Source organism: Anser anser, assembly GCF_964211835.1.
Source record: "Anser anser genome assembly, chromosome: 5".
Taxonomy (NCBI): Eukaryota; Metazoa; Chordata; class Aves; order Anseriformes; family Anatidae; genus Anser; species Anser anser.
This window is the reverse complement of record NC_139725.1, coordinates 46,580,175-46,597,464: the sequence shown is the minus strand read 5'-3', so window position 1 is coordinate 46,597,464 and position 17,290 is coordinate 46,580,175. Positions and strand designations below refer to the sequence as shown.

The window sequence follows — 17,290 nt, the reverse complement described above, 5'->3', positions numbered from 1 at the left end:
AAAATAATAGAGGCATAGCATGGAAAGCAAGTTCCACCAAAAAAGGCAAAGCCAAAACTTTCCACCGAGTTCAATGGACCTGGAATTAAACTTTATTACAACTAAAACAGTAAATAAAGTTAATGATGAATACTTATAAAGTAAGGTTTGCAATCCCTACTAGTCTTACTAAATTTTAATTTCCAGGAAAACACATGTTGGCATGTGTTATATTTCAGAAATATAGGAACTCTTCCCTGAATGAACTCATTTCATTTCTCTTCACTTATTTTAGCTAGGAGATGTTCAATATTTACTAAGATCTCTATGGGTCTCTGTAAGAATAATTTTGAAAATATATATATATTTTTTTTTTTCCAGTCTTTTAATTTCAGCTGAAAATAGCAGGGTACAAGGGAGCATTTTGAACTAATATTCTGTTAGGTGAACAGTCTGTTCCTAATTATAATTCTTTTTATTATTAATATTATTTATTTTTTATTTATTTTTTTTATTCTGAAGCCCATACATTTACGTATTTTAATCCAAACCTTATTTCTTTTTTGAAAAGTATTCTTTTCTGGAAGGTGAGATTTTAACTGTTAATTTATTTAACGCTATAACATTTTGGGAATTATTCTTTACCACATTCCCTGTGTAATCTAATAACTTGTTGAAAGAGATCCATTGCCAGGATAATTTCCTTAGGGAACCTGTTTTCAAGTTTAGAGCAGTTTGCTCAGCTTACTTTACTAATCACAAGAGGAAATGCAGAACACTTTCTGTCCTGTGACCATTTTCCTTACCAAGAATGTGTTGTGTTCACTGTGTCACAGTGCCTGTTCACTTAAATTATTGTAAGGCAAGAAATACTGCTAATCAAAAGGTTTTATTTTATCCAGGCAAGAGGTTAAGTTTAAGTAGAAAATTACACTTTCATTATATAATTTAACATTTTTTTTCTCTTGAATTAAAGATGGATCTAAATTACATATTTGAATATAAACTCTCCAACATTTAAAATGAAATCAATTCATACTTAAAGCAGCATCTGAATAGTGATGCAAAAGGCTCCTGAAACACAAGGGTTAATCCAATAGCTAGATAGGACCTTATAAAAAGAAGAAAGATTTTTTAAAGGGTATTAGTGGAGTATCTTCATACTTCTTTATGGGAGGAGAAAACAACAACAACAACGACAACAAAAAGCAGAAGTTATGTAACTTTAACAAATTCAATTTTAATGGCAGAAAAGAACAGTAAACAAACAAGAACAACAAAAACCCAACTATACAGGATATGGCCAATGTCAAACCCACATATTTACTATGAGAAAGGAAAGAGTAAACTCAAATATGGTAAACAGATACTGAAAAGGACTGTTGTGTTTGTGTAACACTGAAAGGGGTTAAGAACTGTTCCACAGTTGTGAAGGAGGCCTAATGGATAAAGACTTTCCTGTAAATTACTATAAATTCTGTCTTATAGGATAAAAGTGTAATCCTGATGTCTCATAAAGATATATAGTTAAATCGGATCTTACACAGATAAGGACCATAGGGTAAAAAAATAAATAATGCAACAGGGAAAAACAACTGCATTTCCCTCTTCATAAAAAGTTTGAAGAAGCTGACAGTAGATTTAAGACACAGTACAAGTCATTGAGCAACAAAGCTTGGAGATAAATATATATATATAATGTAACAAAATTCATACTATATATATTCTCTTTATTAAATACATATGTTTATGATATTGATTAACTGGATGACTGTACCTGTACCTTTATTTATTTGATAAAATTCTTTAAAGGACGAAAAAAGAACCAATACAAGCTTTTATGCAATACTTCATGAACTGTAAGTTCCTCCACGTTTTTCTTTGTTTTATGAATTTGTCAAAAATGTTTTTTTGTTTGTTTGGTTTGGTTTGGTTTGGTTTTCCGCTTCTCAGTAAGACAGTTAATAAGTACTAGGAAGGAAGCTTTTATACCTTGCTGCTGGGCTAGGCTACTTAGAAAGGTTAGATAATGAACTGACTAGGTCTTTGGTCCAACATGGTATGACTATTCTTATGACGTGCGACAAAATGCTGCAGAATCCAAGCAGGCCTTGACACAAGATTTTTGTATAAATGGGTTTTCAGATTTCAGTCATTCAACCATTTCCGTAGCATTTCTCTACTACTTCAACTCTGTTTCAAGAATTAAGACAAAATTCTTTGATTCATATTAAGTGACTCTTGACCAGATGAGGCCTGTACCAGGAATACGAGAAAGGGAAAAATTCTAAAAATGTATAGACAGAGCTCAAATGAAAAGGGTCATTCTCATACCTAGACATTTTCTGAAATACCTATATACATGTTATTAAATTGCTGTTTCACCTATTTTGTCAGATGCATTTTGCTCTTCCACCACAGAGTTAGAAGCCTAAAACACTTTGCCAGCAGTAATAATGGTAGTTGATTTTTACAGGAGTTCTACAATTTTCAAAGATATTTCTGTCCTACCAAAATGCAAAGGCCTGTGGTTAGTTTGTTCTCTATGAGTACTTACATGATTTTGAATCACAGTTTGTGGCTTGGTAAATGCCTAACACAGACAGCTGTTAAAATGGCAAATCCACAAGTAGGTCTGTGATAACTTTAGTACCTATCTAATTTCCTGTTTAGTTATAAAGATCTGCAGACGTATTAAGTTAAGCAGTACAGAAGTGCTGGGGGAAGTACTTTCGTGTACCATGGTTGTCAATGGTAGAATTCAAAGTCTTTTTTACTTTACTAATTTACTTACCTATAGGCAAGGTTTATCATGAATGCTTTGCTTTGGTCTTAAGAGGATGGAGCTGGTCTCTTTTCTGTTGTGCCCATTGACCGGACGAGAAAAAATGGGCACAAACTGAAGCACAGGAGGTTCCAGGTGAATATGAGGGGGCACTTCTTTACTGTGGAGGTGACAGAGCACTGGAACAGGTTGCCCAGAGAGGCTGTGGAGTCTCCTCTGGAGATATTCAAAACCCACCTGGATACCATCCTGCGCAATGTGCTCTAGGTGATCCTGCTCGGCAGGGGGGTTGTAATAGATGAACTTGAGAGTTCCCTTCCAACGGCAGATGTTCTGTGATTCTATGATTTGATTCTGTGACCAAATTTTCTACACAACAATTGAATTAGTTCTGAGACAGGACGTACCAAATACCTTTTTTTTTCTTTTTTTTTTCCCTAGAATTCCTCCCCCAAACCAAGATATTTTGATTACATTCATCACTTTGGCTAGATTCCAATCAACAGTAGCCTACAACCCTGAAAAAAAAAAAAAAAAACCACACACACACACACAAAAAACTACCTAGAACATATTTTTTTTTCCTTTTCTTTCCTCATCTTGAACTGTACTGGCTCTGGCTAGAATAACATTAACTTTTCTTACAGCTGCCCATGTAGTGTATTTTGCATTTGTGGCTAGCAGAGACAATAATTACCAAAATCACAGAATCATAGAATGGTATGAGTTGGAAGAGATTGTAAAGATCATCTAATTCCAACCCACCTGAAATGGGCAGGGACACCTCCCACTTAACCAGGTTGCTCAAAGCCCCATCCAGCCTGGCATTGAATACTTCCAGGGATGGGGCATCCACAGCTTCTCTGGGCAACCTGTTCCAGTGCCTCACCAAGTAAAGAATTTCTTCCAAATATCTAATCTAAATATACCCTCTTTCAGTTTGAAACCATTACTCCTTGTCATATCACTACACTCCCTGACAAAGTGTACCTCTCCTGCTTTCTTGTAGGCTGCCTTTAGGTACTGGAAGGCCACTACAGGGAGTATTCTCTTCTCTAGGCTGAACAACCACAACTCCCTCAGCCTCTATGAAGGTAGGAGAGGTGTTCCAGCACTCTGACCATCTTCATAGCCTTTCTCTGGACTCACACTAGTACATCCACATACTTCTTGTGCTGCAGGCCGCAGAGGCAAACAGTACTCCAGGTGGGGTCTCAGCAGAATAAAGATGGAGAATCACGTCTCTTGACCTACTGGCCATGCTTCTTTTGATGCAGCCCAGGATGTGGTTGACTTTCTGGGCTGCAAGCACACATTGTTGACTCATTTTGAGCTTCTCATCAGCCTAAGTCCTTCTCCTCAGGGCTGCTCTCAATCCATTCACTGCCCAACCTGTATTTGTGCTTGCCCTGACCCAGATGAAGGACCTTGCACTTGGCCTTGTTGAACTTCATGAGGTTTCCCACAGGTCCACCTCTCAAACCTGTCAAGGTCCCTCTGGCTGCCATCCCTTCCCTCCAGCGTGTTGACTGCACCACACAGCTTGGTGTCATTGGCAAACCTGTAAAGTGTGCAATCAGACCCGCTGTCCATGTCAACGGCAAAGATTTTAAACAGTGCCAGTCCCAATACCAACCCCTGAAGAACAGCACTCGTCACCGTTCTCCACCTGGACATTGAGCTGTTGACCACAACTCTTTGAGTGTGACCATCCAGCCAATTCCTTACCCACCAAGTGGTCATTTTCCATGTGCCTTACCACAGTTTCCAGGAGGAACTGCTCCATGATCTTGCCAGGCGCAGAGGCAAAACAGACTGACCTGCAGTTCCCCAAGTCTTTCTTCTTTCTCTTTTTAAAAATGGGGGTTATGTTTCCTCTCTTCCAGTCACCAGACTGCCACGACTTCTCATATATGGTGGATAGAGGCTTAGCAACTACGTCTGTTATTCCCTCAGGACCCACAAATGTATCTCATCGGGCCCAATGGACTTGTCCTCCTTTAGGTTTCTTAGCTGGTCTCAAACCTGATTTTCTCCTACACTGGGCAGTTCATTTTTCTTTGTCCACCTGTCAAATCCATGTCTCTCCAATTTAGAAACAAGAATATTGTGCTGGACATCAAATGGTTTGCATTGAGTCCAGGTAGATGAATTCGGTTGCTCTTCCCCTATCTACCAATGCTCTTAACCCTGCTTCTCTTAGAGGAAGTTTTTGGTACCAAGAGGTTACGACAAGAACTATGTTGTTTTTATTGTCCTAAGAAGGGAATGGATAACTTGGAAACAGTATTTTCTGCCTTTACCTTCATGTGCCATCAAGATAGGACCTTTCAAAATATTGTTAACTTACTACTAGCATTTATATTTTCACCATGAATAATGACCTATTCTTTGTCAAGAGAATTGAATACAGATTTTTGTAAACAGGAATCTGCTTCAGTAAACCTTCTGCAGCTTCTTGTCAGCATCAAAACCAGTTTTGTCAGTGACATTATCCATAATGCATTTGCTTCACTTTACTCACTAGATTCTGTCTACTTGCAGTTTGACATTTCAAGTTTTACATTAGTCTAGAAGACACCTATCAGGTAGTACAGTAAGCATTCTATCTCTGATATACTGAATGAAGAAAATACTGAACGGTTCTTACAACTGTATCCAGGAAATTAAGACAATGATACTTGTTTTTAGTTAACTAATTTGCAGTATGTGAAGGAATTTTTTCTAGTACAAAATACACCTTAGCAGTATTCATTTGTTTTAAAAATGCCCATTAAATTATATACGTGTTGAATACAAACTTCAAAAATGAAAAAAAAAAAAAAAGAGTATTTATGTTCCCTTTCTAAAGGTCAGTTTTAATTATTATACAGAAGGACTGGAAAAAAAAAAAAAAAAAGATTTTAAGCTAAACTGCACTAAGGCTCAGTGTGGGAATTTTCTTAATCACAAGAAAACAAAGATACAACCACTGAGACAAGTATCTGCAATGTATGCAAGTACATTTCCTGAAACAGTTCCCTGAAGATCAATGTTTGTTTGTTTAAATATGTTACTTCTCACTTTAAGAGAGAGAGGACAGGGGATGTAGTAAGATCCTACAGTTGGAAATAATTTTCCTTACATATCCAGGCTTTTTCTTTTTTCTTTTTTTTCCTGTACTTCTAAGACCATTTTGATTTTCCTTGTAAGGAACACTTATCTTCCCAATGTTTACTTTCATAATGAAGAGTGATCTTTAGAGATTTTTTAGAAAGTCTCAGTATTTTTCTCCAATTTTCTGTAATATTGAAAGCAATGACAGATGTGACTTATTTTCTCTGCCATTTATTTTTTTACTGGCTTTGGAGTTTGATATCAAAACAGCTCTATGTATAGATTAGCTGCATTCATCATTTATAAGAATTACAACACTGCAAAAAATGACCATCCAAGAAAACAAATAAGAATTTCAGAGGTCAAGAGTTCAGCAGGTTTCAAGGATTTCTACCTCCTTCATCTAACTATGTATGAGGTAAGTATTCATATCTTTCAAGTTCTAGCTATTGAAGAGGGGATAAGTAATACATCTGCTGCAGTTTACAATATTTATTTGGGAGAGGATTACATCAGTACTGTGTAAGATTTACTGTAAAGGTCGATATAGATTTTCAACCTAATTGTATTTTTGCAGTGCCTGTGTTTCTTATGTATGAATACACAACCCTCTCTAGGCAAGTATCCAATATTATGAATTCTAAAACTACCTGCTGTGTAAAAATGATTTGGAGATCAATGTATATCTAAGAGAATAATTTAGTTCCTAACTGTAGAAAAGACAACTTTATTTATTTATTTATTTATTTATTTAATGTGAATTCTCCATATTTTGTACTTACATAAAGTTCTGCCATCATGTACTTCACTGCAGTTCCCATGGAAATTCTGTTGTGTTTCTGTATGTCTGTATTGGCTTTTCATTTGTTGGAGTAACAGATGGGGGTCATTCTGCAAATTAAATAAAATAAAGAGTTCATTGATTTTACTGGCCTCATAGTCTCTTTCGCTCTCAAACATTCACCTTCTCTTTGGAGGTTGTTTAAGAGGCCCATCGTAGTAAAGGACATCCGTATATCCCACATATATTCACTTACATAAGCTGAACAAAACACAGCAGTATATTAAGTTACTGGTGGCAGTGAGTGGGAATAAACTGAACATGGCAAGTGGAATTACATGAGGGACCAACTAATAGTTGAACAAAAAAAGTGGCCTTTGCATAGGTCCAAGAATAAGTAAATCAGTTTGAGTACAGTATGAATTTCATCCAACCCTCAGATAAAAAATATTTTGGTTCAAATAATCTGATGAATGAGTGTATCAGTCACCAGGGGCAAAAGTCTTGATTCCAGGAAGTTCGCTTTATTTATTGCTAACTAATGTATTTTTTTATTTATGGATTCAGGTACCAAAAACAAAATAGACAAATAAAACAGCTAGAGAAAACATTTACTCCTCCCTTGCCAGGTTTATCTTCAGTCCAGTATACGTTCTTGCCCTTTCCTAACCTCAACTCCCCTTGCTTTTTCAGCACATTACACTCAGTTTAGGCCTAGCCCTTTGGTGAGGCAACAGGCAGTACAGGAGGTTGTGGTCAGCGCACAATAGTTTCTTTCTGCTGCTGCTTGCTTTTTACTCTTTTTTTTTTTCTCCTCTGCTTCTTGATTTTTACTTATTTTCTCTGCTTCACCATGGGTTATTCATGGGCCGCAGTCCCTTTGTCCCTGCCCTGGCAAGGTCCCAGTCCATCACCAGTATCCCGGACCGAGGCCACTCGAGGCAGCCGCCAGGACCTGTCAGCCCTCGCGAGGGAGGCTGACGAGGCGTAGGCAGGGCCGGCAGCGGCAGCGACGGGCCATTTAAATCCGGCGTCGCCGCCATTTGGCAGCCCCTCGCCGAGCCGATCGGCTCTGAGGCAGACGCGTCCTGAAGCGGAGCGCGGGATCGAGGCGGGCAGGGCTTTTTTTTTTTTTTCCGGCATGGAGGCCACTCGAGGCAGCCGCAAGGACCCGGCAGCCCTCGCGAGGGAGGCTGACGGGGTGTAGGCAGAGCCGGCAGCGGCAGCGACAGGGCATTTAAACGGGGTTCGCCGCCATTTAGTAGCCACTCGCCCAGGCAACCACCGTTTGACTGTATAAAAGCAGCCCCTAAGGAGCGCCACGAACAGGACACGCAAACAGAACCGGCTTGGCAGTTAGCGCAGGCAGTTTAGGCGAGGCAGTTCAAGCGGGGCAGGGAGGAGTGCGGGGAGGATCCTCTTCTCCCTTTCATACGTCCCTTTCTCTTCCTCTTCTCTCCTCTCCTCGCTGGGAACTCTGCCTCTTAGAACTTATAATTTTAGTGAAGAAGCTACTGCAGAGAGTACTAGCCAGCCTACTGGTTTGCCATGGTTGCACCCCGGCGGAAGGCTGTTGTGAAGAAAAGTGTGGAGACCCAGACAGAGCCCCCACACAAACATGCGCGTGCACAGGTCTCAGGTTGCAGCAAGTGCCAGAGCCTAGCACTTGCAGTGCAGGGTGACAGAGACAACACCTGCATCAGATGCGACCAGGTGAATGATTTATTCAGCCTTGTGGCTGACCTGAAGGAAGCGGTGGAGAGGCTGAGGAGCATTAGGGAGAGTGAGAGGGAGAGAGATTGGTGGAGATACTCCCTATCAGCCCTGAGGCTTAGGCAGCCAGCAGAGGCTGCACAAGAAACACATCACCCCCTACCGCCTTGCGAGCATGTAATAGGAGGGGATCAGCAGGCAGGCAGAGTTCCTGCTACAGTGAACCCCCTCTTCTCTTCTCCCCCTAACAACAATGGTGATGAATTGGGGGACGGGGGGCAATGGCAAAAGGTCCCTGCTCAGTATTACAAGCGTAGCTGGTGCACCTGCCCAGTGATTCCCCTACCTCCCCAGCTGCCCCTGCAGAACAGGTACACTGCTTTGCAAGGACAACTAGTCAATGGCGAGGGTGATGGTTCTTCCTACCTGGAGGTGTCACCAAAGTCTAATCAGACTACCCACTGCATGAAAACCTCCTCAGTAAAGAATAAAAGGTCATTGTCATTGGTGACTCACTGCTGAAGGGAGCGGAAGGCCCAATATGCAGACCAGACCTGATAAACAGGGAGGTCTGCTGCCTCCCAGGGGCCCAGGTTAAAGATGTAAGGAAGAAACTTCCTTTGCTAGTACGGCCCTCGGATTATTATCCTCTTTTCTTGTTGCAGGTAGGCAATGATGAAATAGGAAAAACTCCTCTAAGGACTATGAAGAAGGACTTCAGAGTCTTGGGGAGACTGGTTAAGGGTTAATAGATAGACCGATCCAAGGTGAAACCTTACTAGACCTGGTGCTCACCAATGTGGAAGAGACCATTAGAGAGGTTAAGACTGGAGGCTGCCTGGGCTGTAGTGACCATGCCCTGGTGGAGGTTGTGATCTTGAGTAATATGGGTCTGGCAAAAAGCAGAGCAGGACCCTGAACTTCAGGAGAGCAAACTTCCTGCTGCTCAAGGAATTACTGGCTGGGATCCCCTGGGAAACTGTCCTTACGGTCATAGGAATGTAATAGAGCTGGCAGCTCTTTAAGGACACCCTTCTGAGAGCACAAGAGCTCTCCATCCCCCAGCAGAAGAAATCGAGCAGAGTCAGCAGGCGACCGGCATGGCTGAGCAAGAACCTGCAGCTTAAACAGAAGGAAAAGAGGGAAACGTACAGGAAGTGGAAGCAAGGTTGTGTACCCTGGGAGGAATACAGGGGTGTCATCTGGATGTGTAGAGACGGGATCAGGAAAGCCAAGGCACAGATCGAGCTGAACTTGGCAAGGGATGCAAAAAATAACAAGAAGGGGTTCTACAGATACATAGGCAGGAGACAGGCCAAGGAGAGTGTTCCCCCTCTGATAAACGAGACGGGAGAACTGGCTTCCTCAGACATGGAAAAAGCTGAGGTACTCAATAAGTGCTTTGCCTCAGTCTTCACTGGTGGTCAAGTTCCCTATGTCTGTCAGGACCCTGAACCTCCTGGAGAGGGTAAGAGGGGTGGATTCCGTCCGACTGTGACAGTGGAACAAGTCTAGGACCACCTAATGAAATTGGATGTGTATAAGTACATGGGGCCAGATGATATACATCCCAGGGTGCTGAGAGAGATGGCTGATGTGGTTGCCGAGCCGCTCTCCATCATATTTGAAAAATCATGGCTGTCAGGTGAAGTCCATGGTGACTGGAAAAAGGGAGACATTACTCCCATTTTTAAGAAAGGGAGAAAGGAAGACGTGGGGAACGACAGGCTGGTGAACCTCACCTCTGTGCCTGAGAAGATCATGGAGCAGATCCTTCTGGAAGACATGTTAAGGCATGCACGAGATAGGTGATCCAAGAAAGCCAGCATGGCTTCACCAAAGGCAGATCTTGCCTAGCCAGTCTGGTGGCCTTCTATGATGGAGTGACAGCATCGGTGGACAAAGGAAGGGTGATGGATATCATCTACCTGGACTTGAGCAAAGCCTTTGATATGGTCCCTCACCACATTCTTCTCTCTAAATTGGAGAGTTACGGATTTGAAGGGTGAATTGTTAGGTGGATAAAGAATTGTTTGGCGGGTCGCAGCCAAAGGTTTGTGGCTAACGATTCTATGTCTGGGTGGAGGTCGGTCACAAGTGGTGTCCCTCAGGGGTCGGTCTTGGGTACGGTGCTCTTCAACATCATTATCAATGACATAGACGATGGAATCAAGTGCACTCTCAGCAAGTTTGCAGATGACACCAAGCTGAGTGGTGCAGTCAATACAATAGAGGGAAGAGACACCATCCAGAGGGACCTAGACAGGCTGGAGAAGTGGGCCCATGAGAACCTAATGAGGTTCAACAAGGCCAAGTGCAAGGTGTTGCACTTGGGATGGTGCAGGCCCAGGTTTTTATATAGACTGGGAGAAGAAGAACTTGAGAGCAGCCCTGCGGGGAAGGACTTGGGGGTCCTGATGGACGAGAAGCTGGACATGAGTCAGCAGTGCACACTTGCAGCCCAGAAGGCCAACTATGTCCTGGGCAGCATTAAAAAAGGGGTGGCCAGCAGGGAGAGGGAGTTAATTGTCCCCCTCTTAAAGGGAGTGTATAAACAGGAGGAGGAACACCTGTTTACATGTGTTGATAGTGATACGATAAGGGGGAATGGTTTTAAACTAAGACAGAGGAGATTCACGTTAGATATTAGGAGGAAGTTTTTCACTCAGAGGGTGGTGAGGCACTGGAACAGGTTGCCCAGAGAGGTTGTGGATGCCCCATCCCTGGAGGCATTCAAGGCCAGGCTGGATGTGGCTCTGGGCAGCCTGCTGTAGTGGTTGGCAACCCTGCCCAGAGCAGTGGGGTTGAAACTAGATGATCTTTAAGGTCATTTTCAACCCAGGCCATTCTATGATTCTGTGATCCAGTGTGGGTTGCCTGCGAGCTACTGTACCTCTTCTGGCACCAAATGCCTCCTTTCAAATGTACATTTCAAGCATGTTTCCAGAGAGACCCCTTCCACATGCCTCTTCCATTTCTTTTCTCTAGGCAGCCCAGTAACAGAAGAAAAGGTACCAAGGAAATATCTGAAGAGCAAAGGTGGAGACAGGTTGGGTAAAAAGACAAGATCAGCTTGCTGCACTGCTTACTGGGTCAGCTCTCAGCCATATAAAATGTTCAGTTCTGAACCATAACTTTCTAACTCTGTCCCTCGCTGTTTACCAAGAAAGTCTGTGAGGTTAATACATTTTCTGAACCTCTATGTAATTTTGAAAGAAGGTGGATGTTTCTACATGGTTACATTTAAAACATCCTGAAGTATTAGTTCTGATCTAAAACCAGATAGATGTTTCTGTTGTGACACAGTCCCTTTTGATCCTTCAGGATTCATCTAAAACTTAAGAGCAACTCTACAAAGATCAGCAATAAAAATATGTATTCTGAACTACCTTTCCAAAGAAGGGCAACCTTTGTCAATGGGGATCCCCTGAGTTCTAAATTTCTGGTAACACCTCTGTCCCTGTGCAGAATCTCAAAATAAGAAACCTGACTGGAAAAGCTGTTGAAGAATTTAGGATTTGCAAACCAAGACAAGTCTGGGCATCTCTAATTTATAACCATGCCAGGTTAAATTACACTCATACAGTACATCAACCTTTATTTTTTAGACATACAGTCAATGTTGATTCCAGATCACCTAGTTTCATGTGATGCTTCTAAAACAGCATCTTAAAGTCTTCTGTACTCAGTTCCTGCCCTCATCTTTCCCTCTCAACTCAGATACAGAGACATTGAGTAGGTGAAGCCAGTTGACAATGATCATGGATCCTTACTTTGAACATTTATGAGTTCATTTATATATGAGCCAGATACTGTGTCTTTGGTTTCTCACACATATCTATGCATATGGATTGGTTTGAATTGTAATGTGACAAGAAATGCTTGTGAAATTACTGGTGAGTTGTTATTTGTATACCCATACTTTATTAGTTACTATGTCTCTGACTGCTTTGAAAATTCATTTAAATATATTACTAAAATTATAACTTCATTTTAATAATAATTTAATGGTAGTTAAATAGATTTCTACTTACTGAGTTAGAGAAACAATCAGGAAAGAGCTTTTCTCCTCTCCAAATTTAACTTGGTTTCTATGTATCTATGAGGATTACATGGTAGTCAAATATTATGAAATAAAAAACAAAACCTAGATATCTAAACTGAAACAGCTTAAATTGGGTTTGGTGCTAAAAACGGTTTACTCTTTTAAGCCAATCTTTCTCTTTGAAAGGATATTAAAAAAATAACTTCTGTCGGGAATAATATATATTCTATTTCATTATGATAACTGAACAAGAAAACAGTCCACACAAACTAATTATATAGATCATTCCTACCCTGAGGGTTTTTTGTTTTTTGTTTTTGTATTACTATTATTTGAATTCAGAAAGGTGAGATAATTTTAAAATGAAAGACTGACTCTCTTATACACACCCCTGTGATACATTGAATTCACTGGATTATAAGGCATTTGTAGTAGCAGTGGTTTTATAAACAGAGACCAACAGCAAAGTTGATGTCTGTTCTGAGTTTTTTATTTTGACACTTTTACTTACTAAACCAGAGAGTTTATATACCTACACCTACCAGCAGAGAAATATGAGACAACATCTACACCTTTTGAAATTTCTGACAGGATACTATTTAAATGAATATGTGAGAAAATAGTGGCACGTGACTTTGTGTGGATGTGTAGATGACTACATTCATTTGTAAAATGAAGAATCAAGAGCGTAAATATATATATATATAAAGAGCACAAAAGCCAATAAACTAATATTGTCATTGGTTCTTTCTTTGATATTTACAGCCATAGTAACCTACCATCCTTTCCATTCTGTCACAGAATTTTTCAGGACAGTTTTTCTTCTAATTCAAGAGTTATTTCTTTTTCCAAAATATTTTAAATGAAAGGAAAACTACTGTGAAAGGAAAATTTTCAACTTACTGGTGCACATGGTGAAAAGCTTGTGTCACTCACAAAATATGTAAGATCCTGTACTTTAATTCTCAGTGAGGTTTTATTGTGCTATAGAAAAGCTGCCTATTTTCATGTTTTCTTCATAATGTTAGATTTCCTCATTAGAATGGTTAGGAAGATGACTGTTGAAGTAACAAATCCTGCAGCCTAGTCAAGCAAATCTCTCCTAAATGCTAATTTTTATAGTTATCAGATACTCTTTTAGATGCACAGATGCCCAATCTACTAAGTGTCTCATAAGCAGTTACTAGACACCCACTAGTAAACTGGAGATGAGCACTGGATTTGTTTGAAATATTGGACTTCCTGCAGTGTACAGAGAAATTATACGTCACAACTACTTTTTACATTAAAAACTTGACATGTCAAAGGTATTTTTTTGTTTGTTTGTTCATTTTTTAATGTTTGACACTATTCTTGTTATTCGTATTTAAAATCTAACAAACCCAGCTAAGTAAGAGGACCTGCCAGAAAAGGGAGAATTTTCCATGGAGTGTTCTTACTTGTTTTACTCAAAACCCAGCCATAAAGTATTATATATATAAACATACTCTTTCATTTGTGTCATAAGCTGATATTCAACATCTGCTTCCATATTTAGGCCAATTCTTACTATTTATTTTTTTCCTGACATACTTTCTCTGCAATTTCTTTGTCTCCCAAAAGAGCCCGTACCTCTCAACATCATCTCTTACTCTATAGACGTTGGTCCATTTACAGTGCTTCCCCCTTAGCTCTTCCCAAGCACAGCTCAGAAGCATGGCTTGAATCTTTTTTCTTTCAGTGATGTCAGTGTAGGATTCTGTAGTGTCACCATGCTCCTGTTTGCTGGAGGGGCTTTGTTTCTTGCTTTACTAGCTGTCTACATCTTGCTTTCCCCTTGGCCAATGTGTATATTTCTTCAAATATCTGTAATCTGCAGCTGTATAAACTACAAGTGGGATGAGCAGCAAGCTTTAAAAACACTATGCTGTACTCTTCCTTGAATACTGTCATTGTGCAACAGAAATGTCACAGTCCAAGACTGATAGATGCTGTGTATTTATCTTTCCAGTTTGAAGAAAAAAATCATATATTGTAATAGCTGGTTTTACATCTGTGAAAGAGCATGGTGATTGAGAAAAGGATTTATTCCTGTACCAAGGAATTTTTTTTAAAAAAAAAAAAAAAAAGTAAAGAACTCTTAAAAGTATTTTGTGCAAATGTCAGCAAATTGTTTATGAATCTCTTCAATCACTGGATAAATGAAATATCTCTTTCTGCTGAGTAGGTATGAGATGATTCAGTCTATCTTTCAGTCAAGACTGTGACCTGGTGATAAAAGAATATCTGGCAGTTAAAAACCATGACTGGGATTAGCCAGTTACACTTTATGGTAATTTTTAATTTAGATTATAGATAACAATGGCAGATCATTGGCTAGGGATATGAAGAGATGTACACAGGAAGAAAAGAGTTATCTTTTTTCCCTCTGAAAAGCCAATACATTCTATAAGAAAAGAAAAGAAAAGAAAAGAAAAGAAAAGAAAAGAAAGAAAAGAAAAAAGAAAGAAAGAAAAGAAAAAAAGAAAAAAGGGAAGGGAAGGGAAGGGAAGGGAAGGGAAGGGAAGGGAAGGGAAGGGAAGGGAAGGGAAGGGAAGGGAAGTTAGGGAAGGGAAGGGAAGGGAAGGGAAGGGAAGGGAAGGGAAGGGAAGGGAAGGGAAGGGAAAAAAAGAAAAAAGAAAAGAAAAGAAAAGAAAAGAAAAGAAAAGAAAAGAAAAGAAAAGAAAAGAAAAGAAAAGAAAAGAAAAGAAAAGAAAAGAAAAGAAAAGAAAAGAAAAGAAAAGAAAAGAAAAGAAAAGAAAAGAAAAGAAAAGAAAAGAGAAGAGAAGAGAAAAGAAAAGAAAAGAAAAGAAAAGAAAAGAAAAGAAAAGAAAAGAAAAGAAAAGAAAAGAAAAGAAAAGAAAAAAAGAAAAGAAGTTCCTTAGAATTTAATATAGAATGTAGTGCGTGTTTTAAAAATGTATATTTTATGAATGCTGTAATGTGATAAACAGATACGAAATTTCAAATACTTGTGTGATCATTAAATTAAAGTGATCCCACAAAGGTTTACAGATTTCAAAACAGGATTGGAGTAGTAGTTCCCACTGCAAGATCCATTCCTTTCTTTGTATAAGTTTAACATAACATACCCAGGCTATCACAGATACACAATGCCTACTCCCTGAACTAGCATCAATCTCTGTAATTCAACTGAAGTCAATACATCCACAGCAGTACAATCAATTCTCTACAATACATTGACTGAAAGCCCTACCCCAAACTCAAGAGGAAGTGACTACTCTGGAGTTGAATGACAAGGTAAGAGAAGTAAGAGAGGCAGCCTGACAATGTAGAACTTCAGGCTGGATGTGAAAGGAAAACAAAGGTGATATTTATATGTAGATCAAAAATCTCTTTTATAGTGAAAGACAGGAGGCCAGAATCTTGAAAGCTCACAATACTAGAGACAGTGAGAATAAACAAAAATACTGGAGGCACAAGAATGAATGGAAGAACATTAGGAATTTAGATAAAATCCTATAAATAGTGGTATGTCTTTCATCAGTAACAATCTCAAAGTAATATTTATTTACTTATTTATTGTACAGACATTATGTAGAAATATTTTTAAGCAACTCTATAAATATTCCCCATGGCAGGTTTTGACACAGATACTGTCTTTTGAAGCTGTATGGAAATTACATTTTTTTTTGTTGCTTGAATTGCATTCTTTCCTTATTTATGCTGATATATCACTTTTATTTCCAAGGTTTTATGTCTGACTGGATTAAATAGAATTCCATATGGAAATCTGACCAGGAACTATCTCCTGTTTGTACCTTGGAGCTTCATGTTTTGGCCAGATTTAGCCTTTACACTGCTAGATAAGATTTCATTCCAGATCTGCAGCTTTTTGTGTTCCCAGATCTAGTTATGTTCTATGGTTAATTAGACACCCATTTGCATAATTCACTCAATTGCCTAATAAAATTCTGTCAATTCAATATTTCTGTAATAGCTTTACTGGCACTAATCTGTAGAATAAATCTAGCTGGAGGAATCTTGCTGTGGTCTTTAATACAGGCTTTTGTATCCATAATATTTGTCACCTCAATTTGCTCTCAAGGTCTTTCTGGAAAGATTCCCACGATACCCCTGCATTGAGAACCCTCTCTACACAAACATAAAAACACCTTTTCACACATCTGAATTAAAGTGTCATACATTACCTAGAAATAGAATTGCATAATCACATAACATTTTAAAATAAAATGAGTAACATCACATTGATTTTAGGTATTGCAGTTACACTAAACCTTTGACAGACTTCCTTGGTACTGTACAAACACAGTCCAAAAAATAATCCCTTCACTAAAGCACTGGCACTAAAGCAGTCCTCTAGACAACCTCCTCTGAGAGAATTTGGAATAATTTGCAATGTAGATTAATATAAATTTTAGGGAAAATATATTTACAGATTGAAATTTGAACAGAACAAAGACTTGTTGACAAATACAAAGACTTGTTGACAAATACAAACCCCAAAGTACTGAATTTAGAGCAATTTGATAGATAAATTCTGTATTTGCCTCGGTGGTTGGCAATGGTCTCCTACCGTTAGTTCTAGCATTCAAATTATCAGAACAGGGAGGAAGAATATTTAGACACACTGTCTGTAAGCAACATATACATGTGGTGGTTCTACTCCAATATTCCAGTGGGGTCCTTACCTAACATGGGGCAGCTTCTAGATTCTTCTCACAGAAACCACCCCATGGCCCCCTGCTACCAAAACCTTGCCACGTAAACCCACTACATTACACCAACATGTAGGCAAGCAAAACTGAAGTATAATCAAACATTTGCCAAATCCTTATGGAAAAGCTGCAAGAGAAGAATATTCCACTGGCAACTCCGCAGTTCCTTGGTG

At 39.3% G+C, this 17,290-nt stretch overlaps 1 long non-coding RNA gene across 1 annotated transcript in view; it reads right to left on the bottom strand.

Moving 5' to 3' along the window:
- Positions 1-10,337, bottom strand: part of LOC310900382 — an 85,153-nt gene extending 74,816 nt beyond the window's left edge. Inside the window, exon 1 of the long non-coding RNA XR_014585100.1 lies at positions 6,643-10,337. This is a non-coding gene — a long non-coding RNA (uncharacterized lncRNA). The remainder of the gene's footprint in view (positions 1-6,642) is intronic.
- Between the last annotated feature and the right edge of the window lie 6,953 nt (positions 10,338-17,290).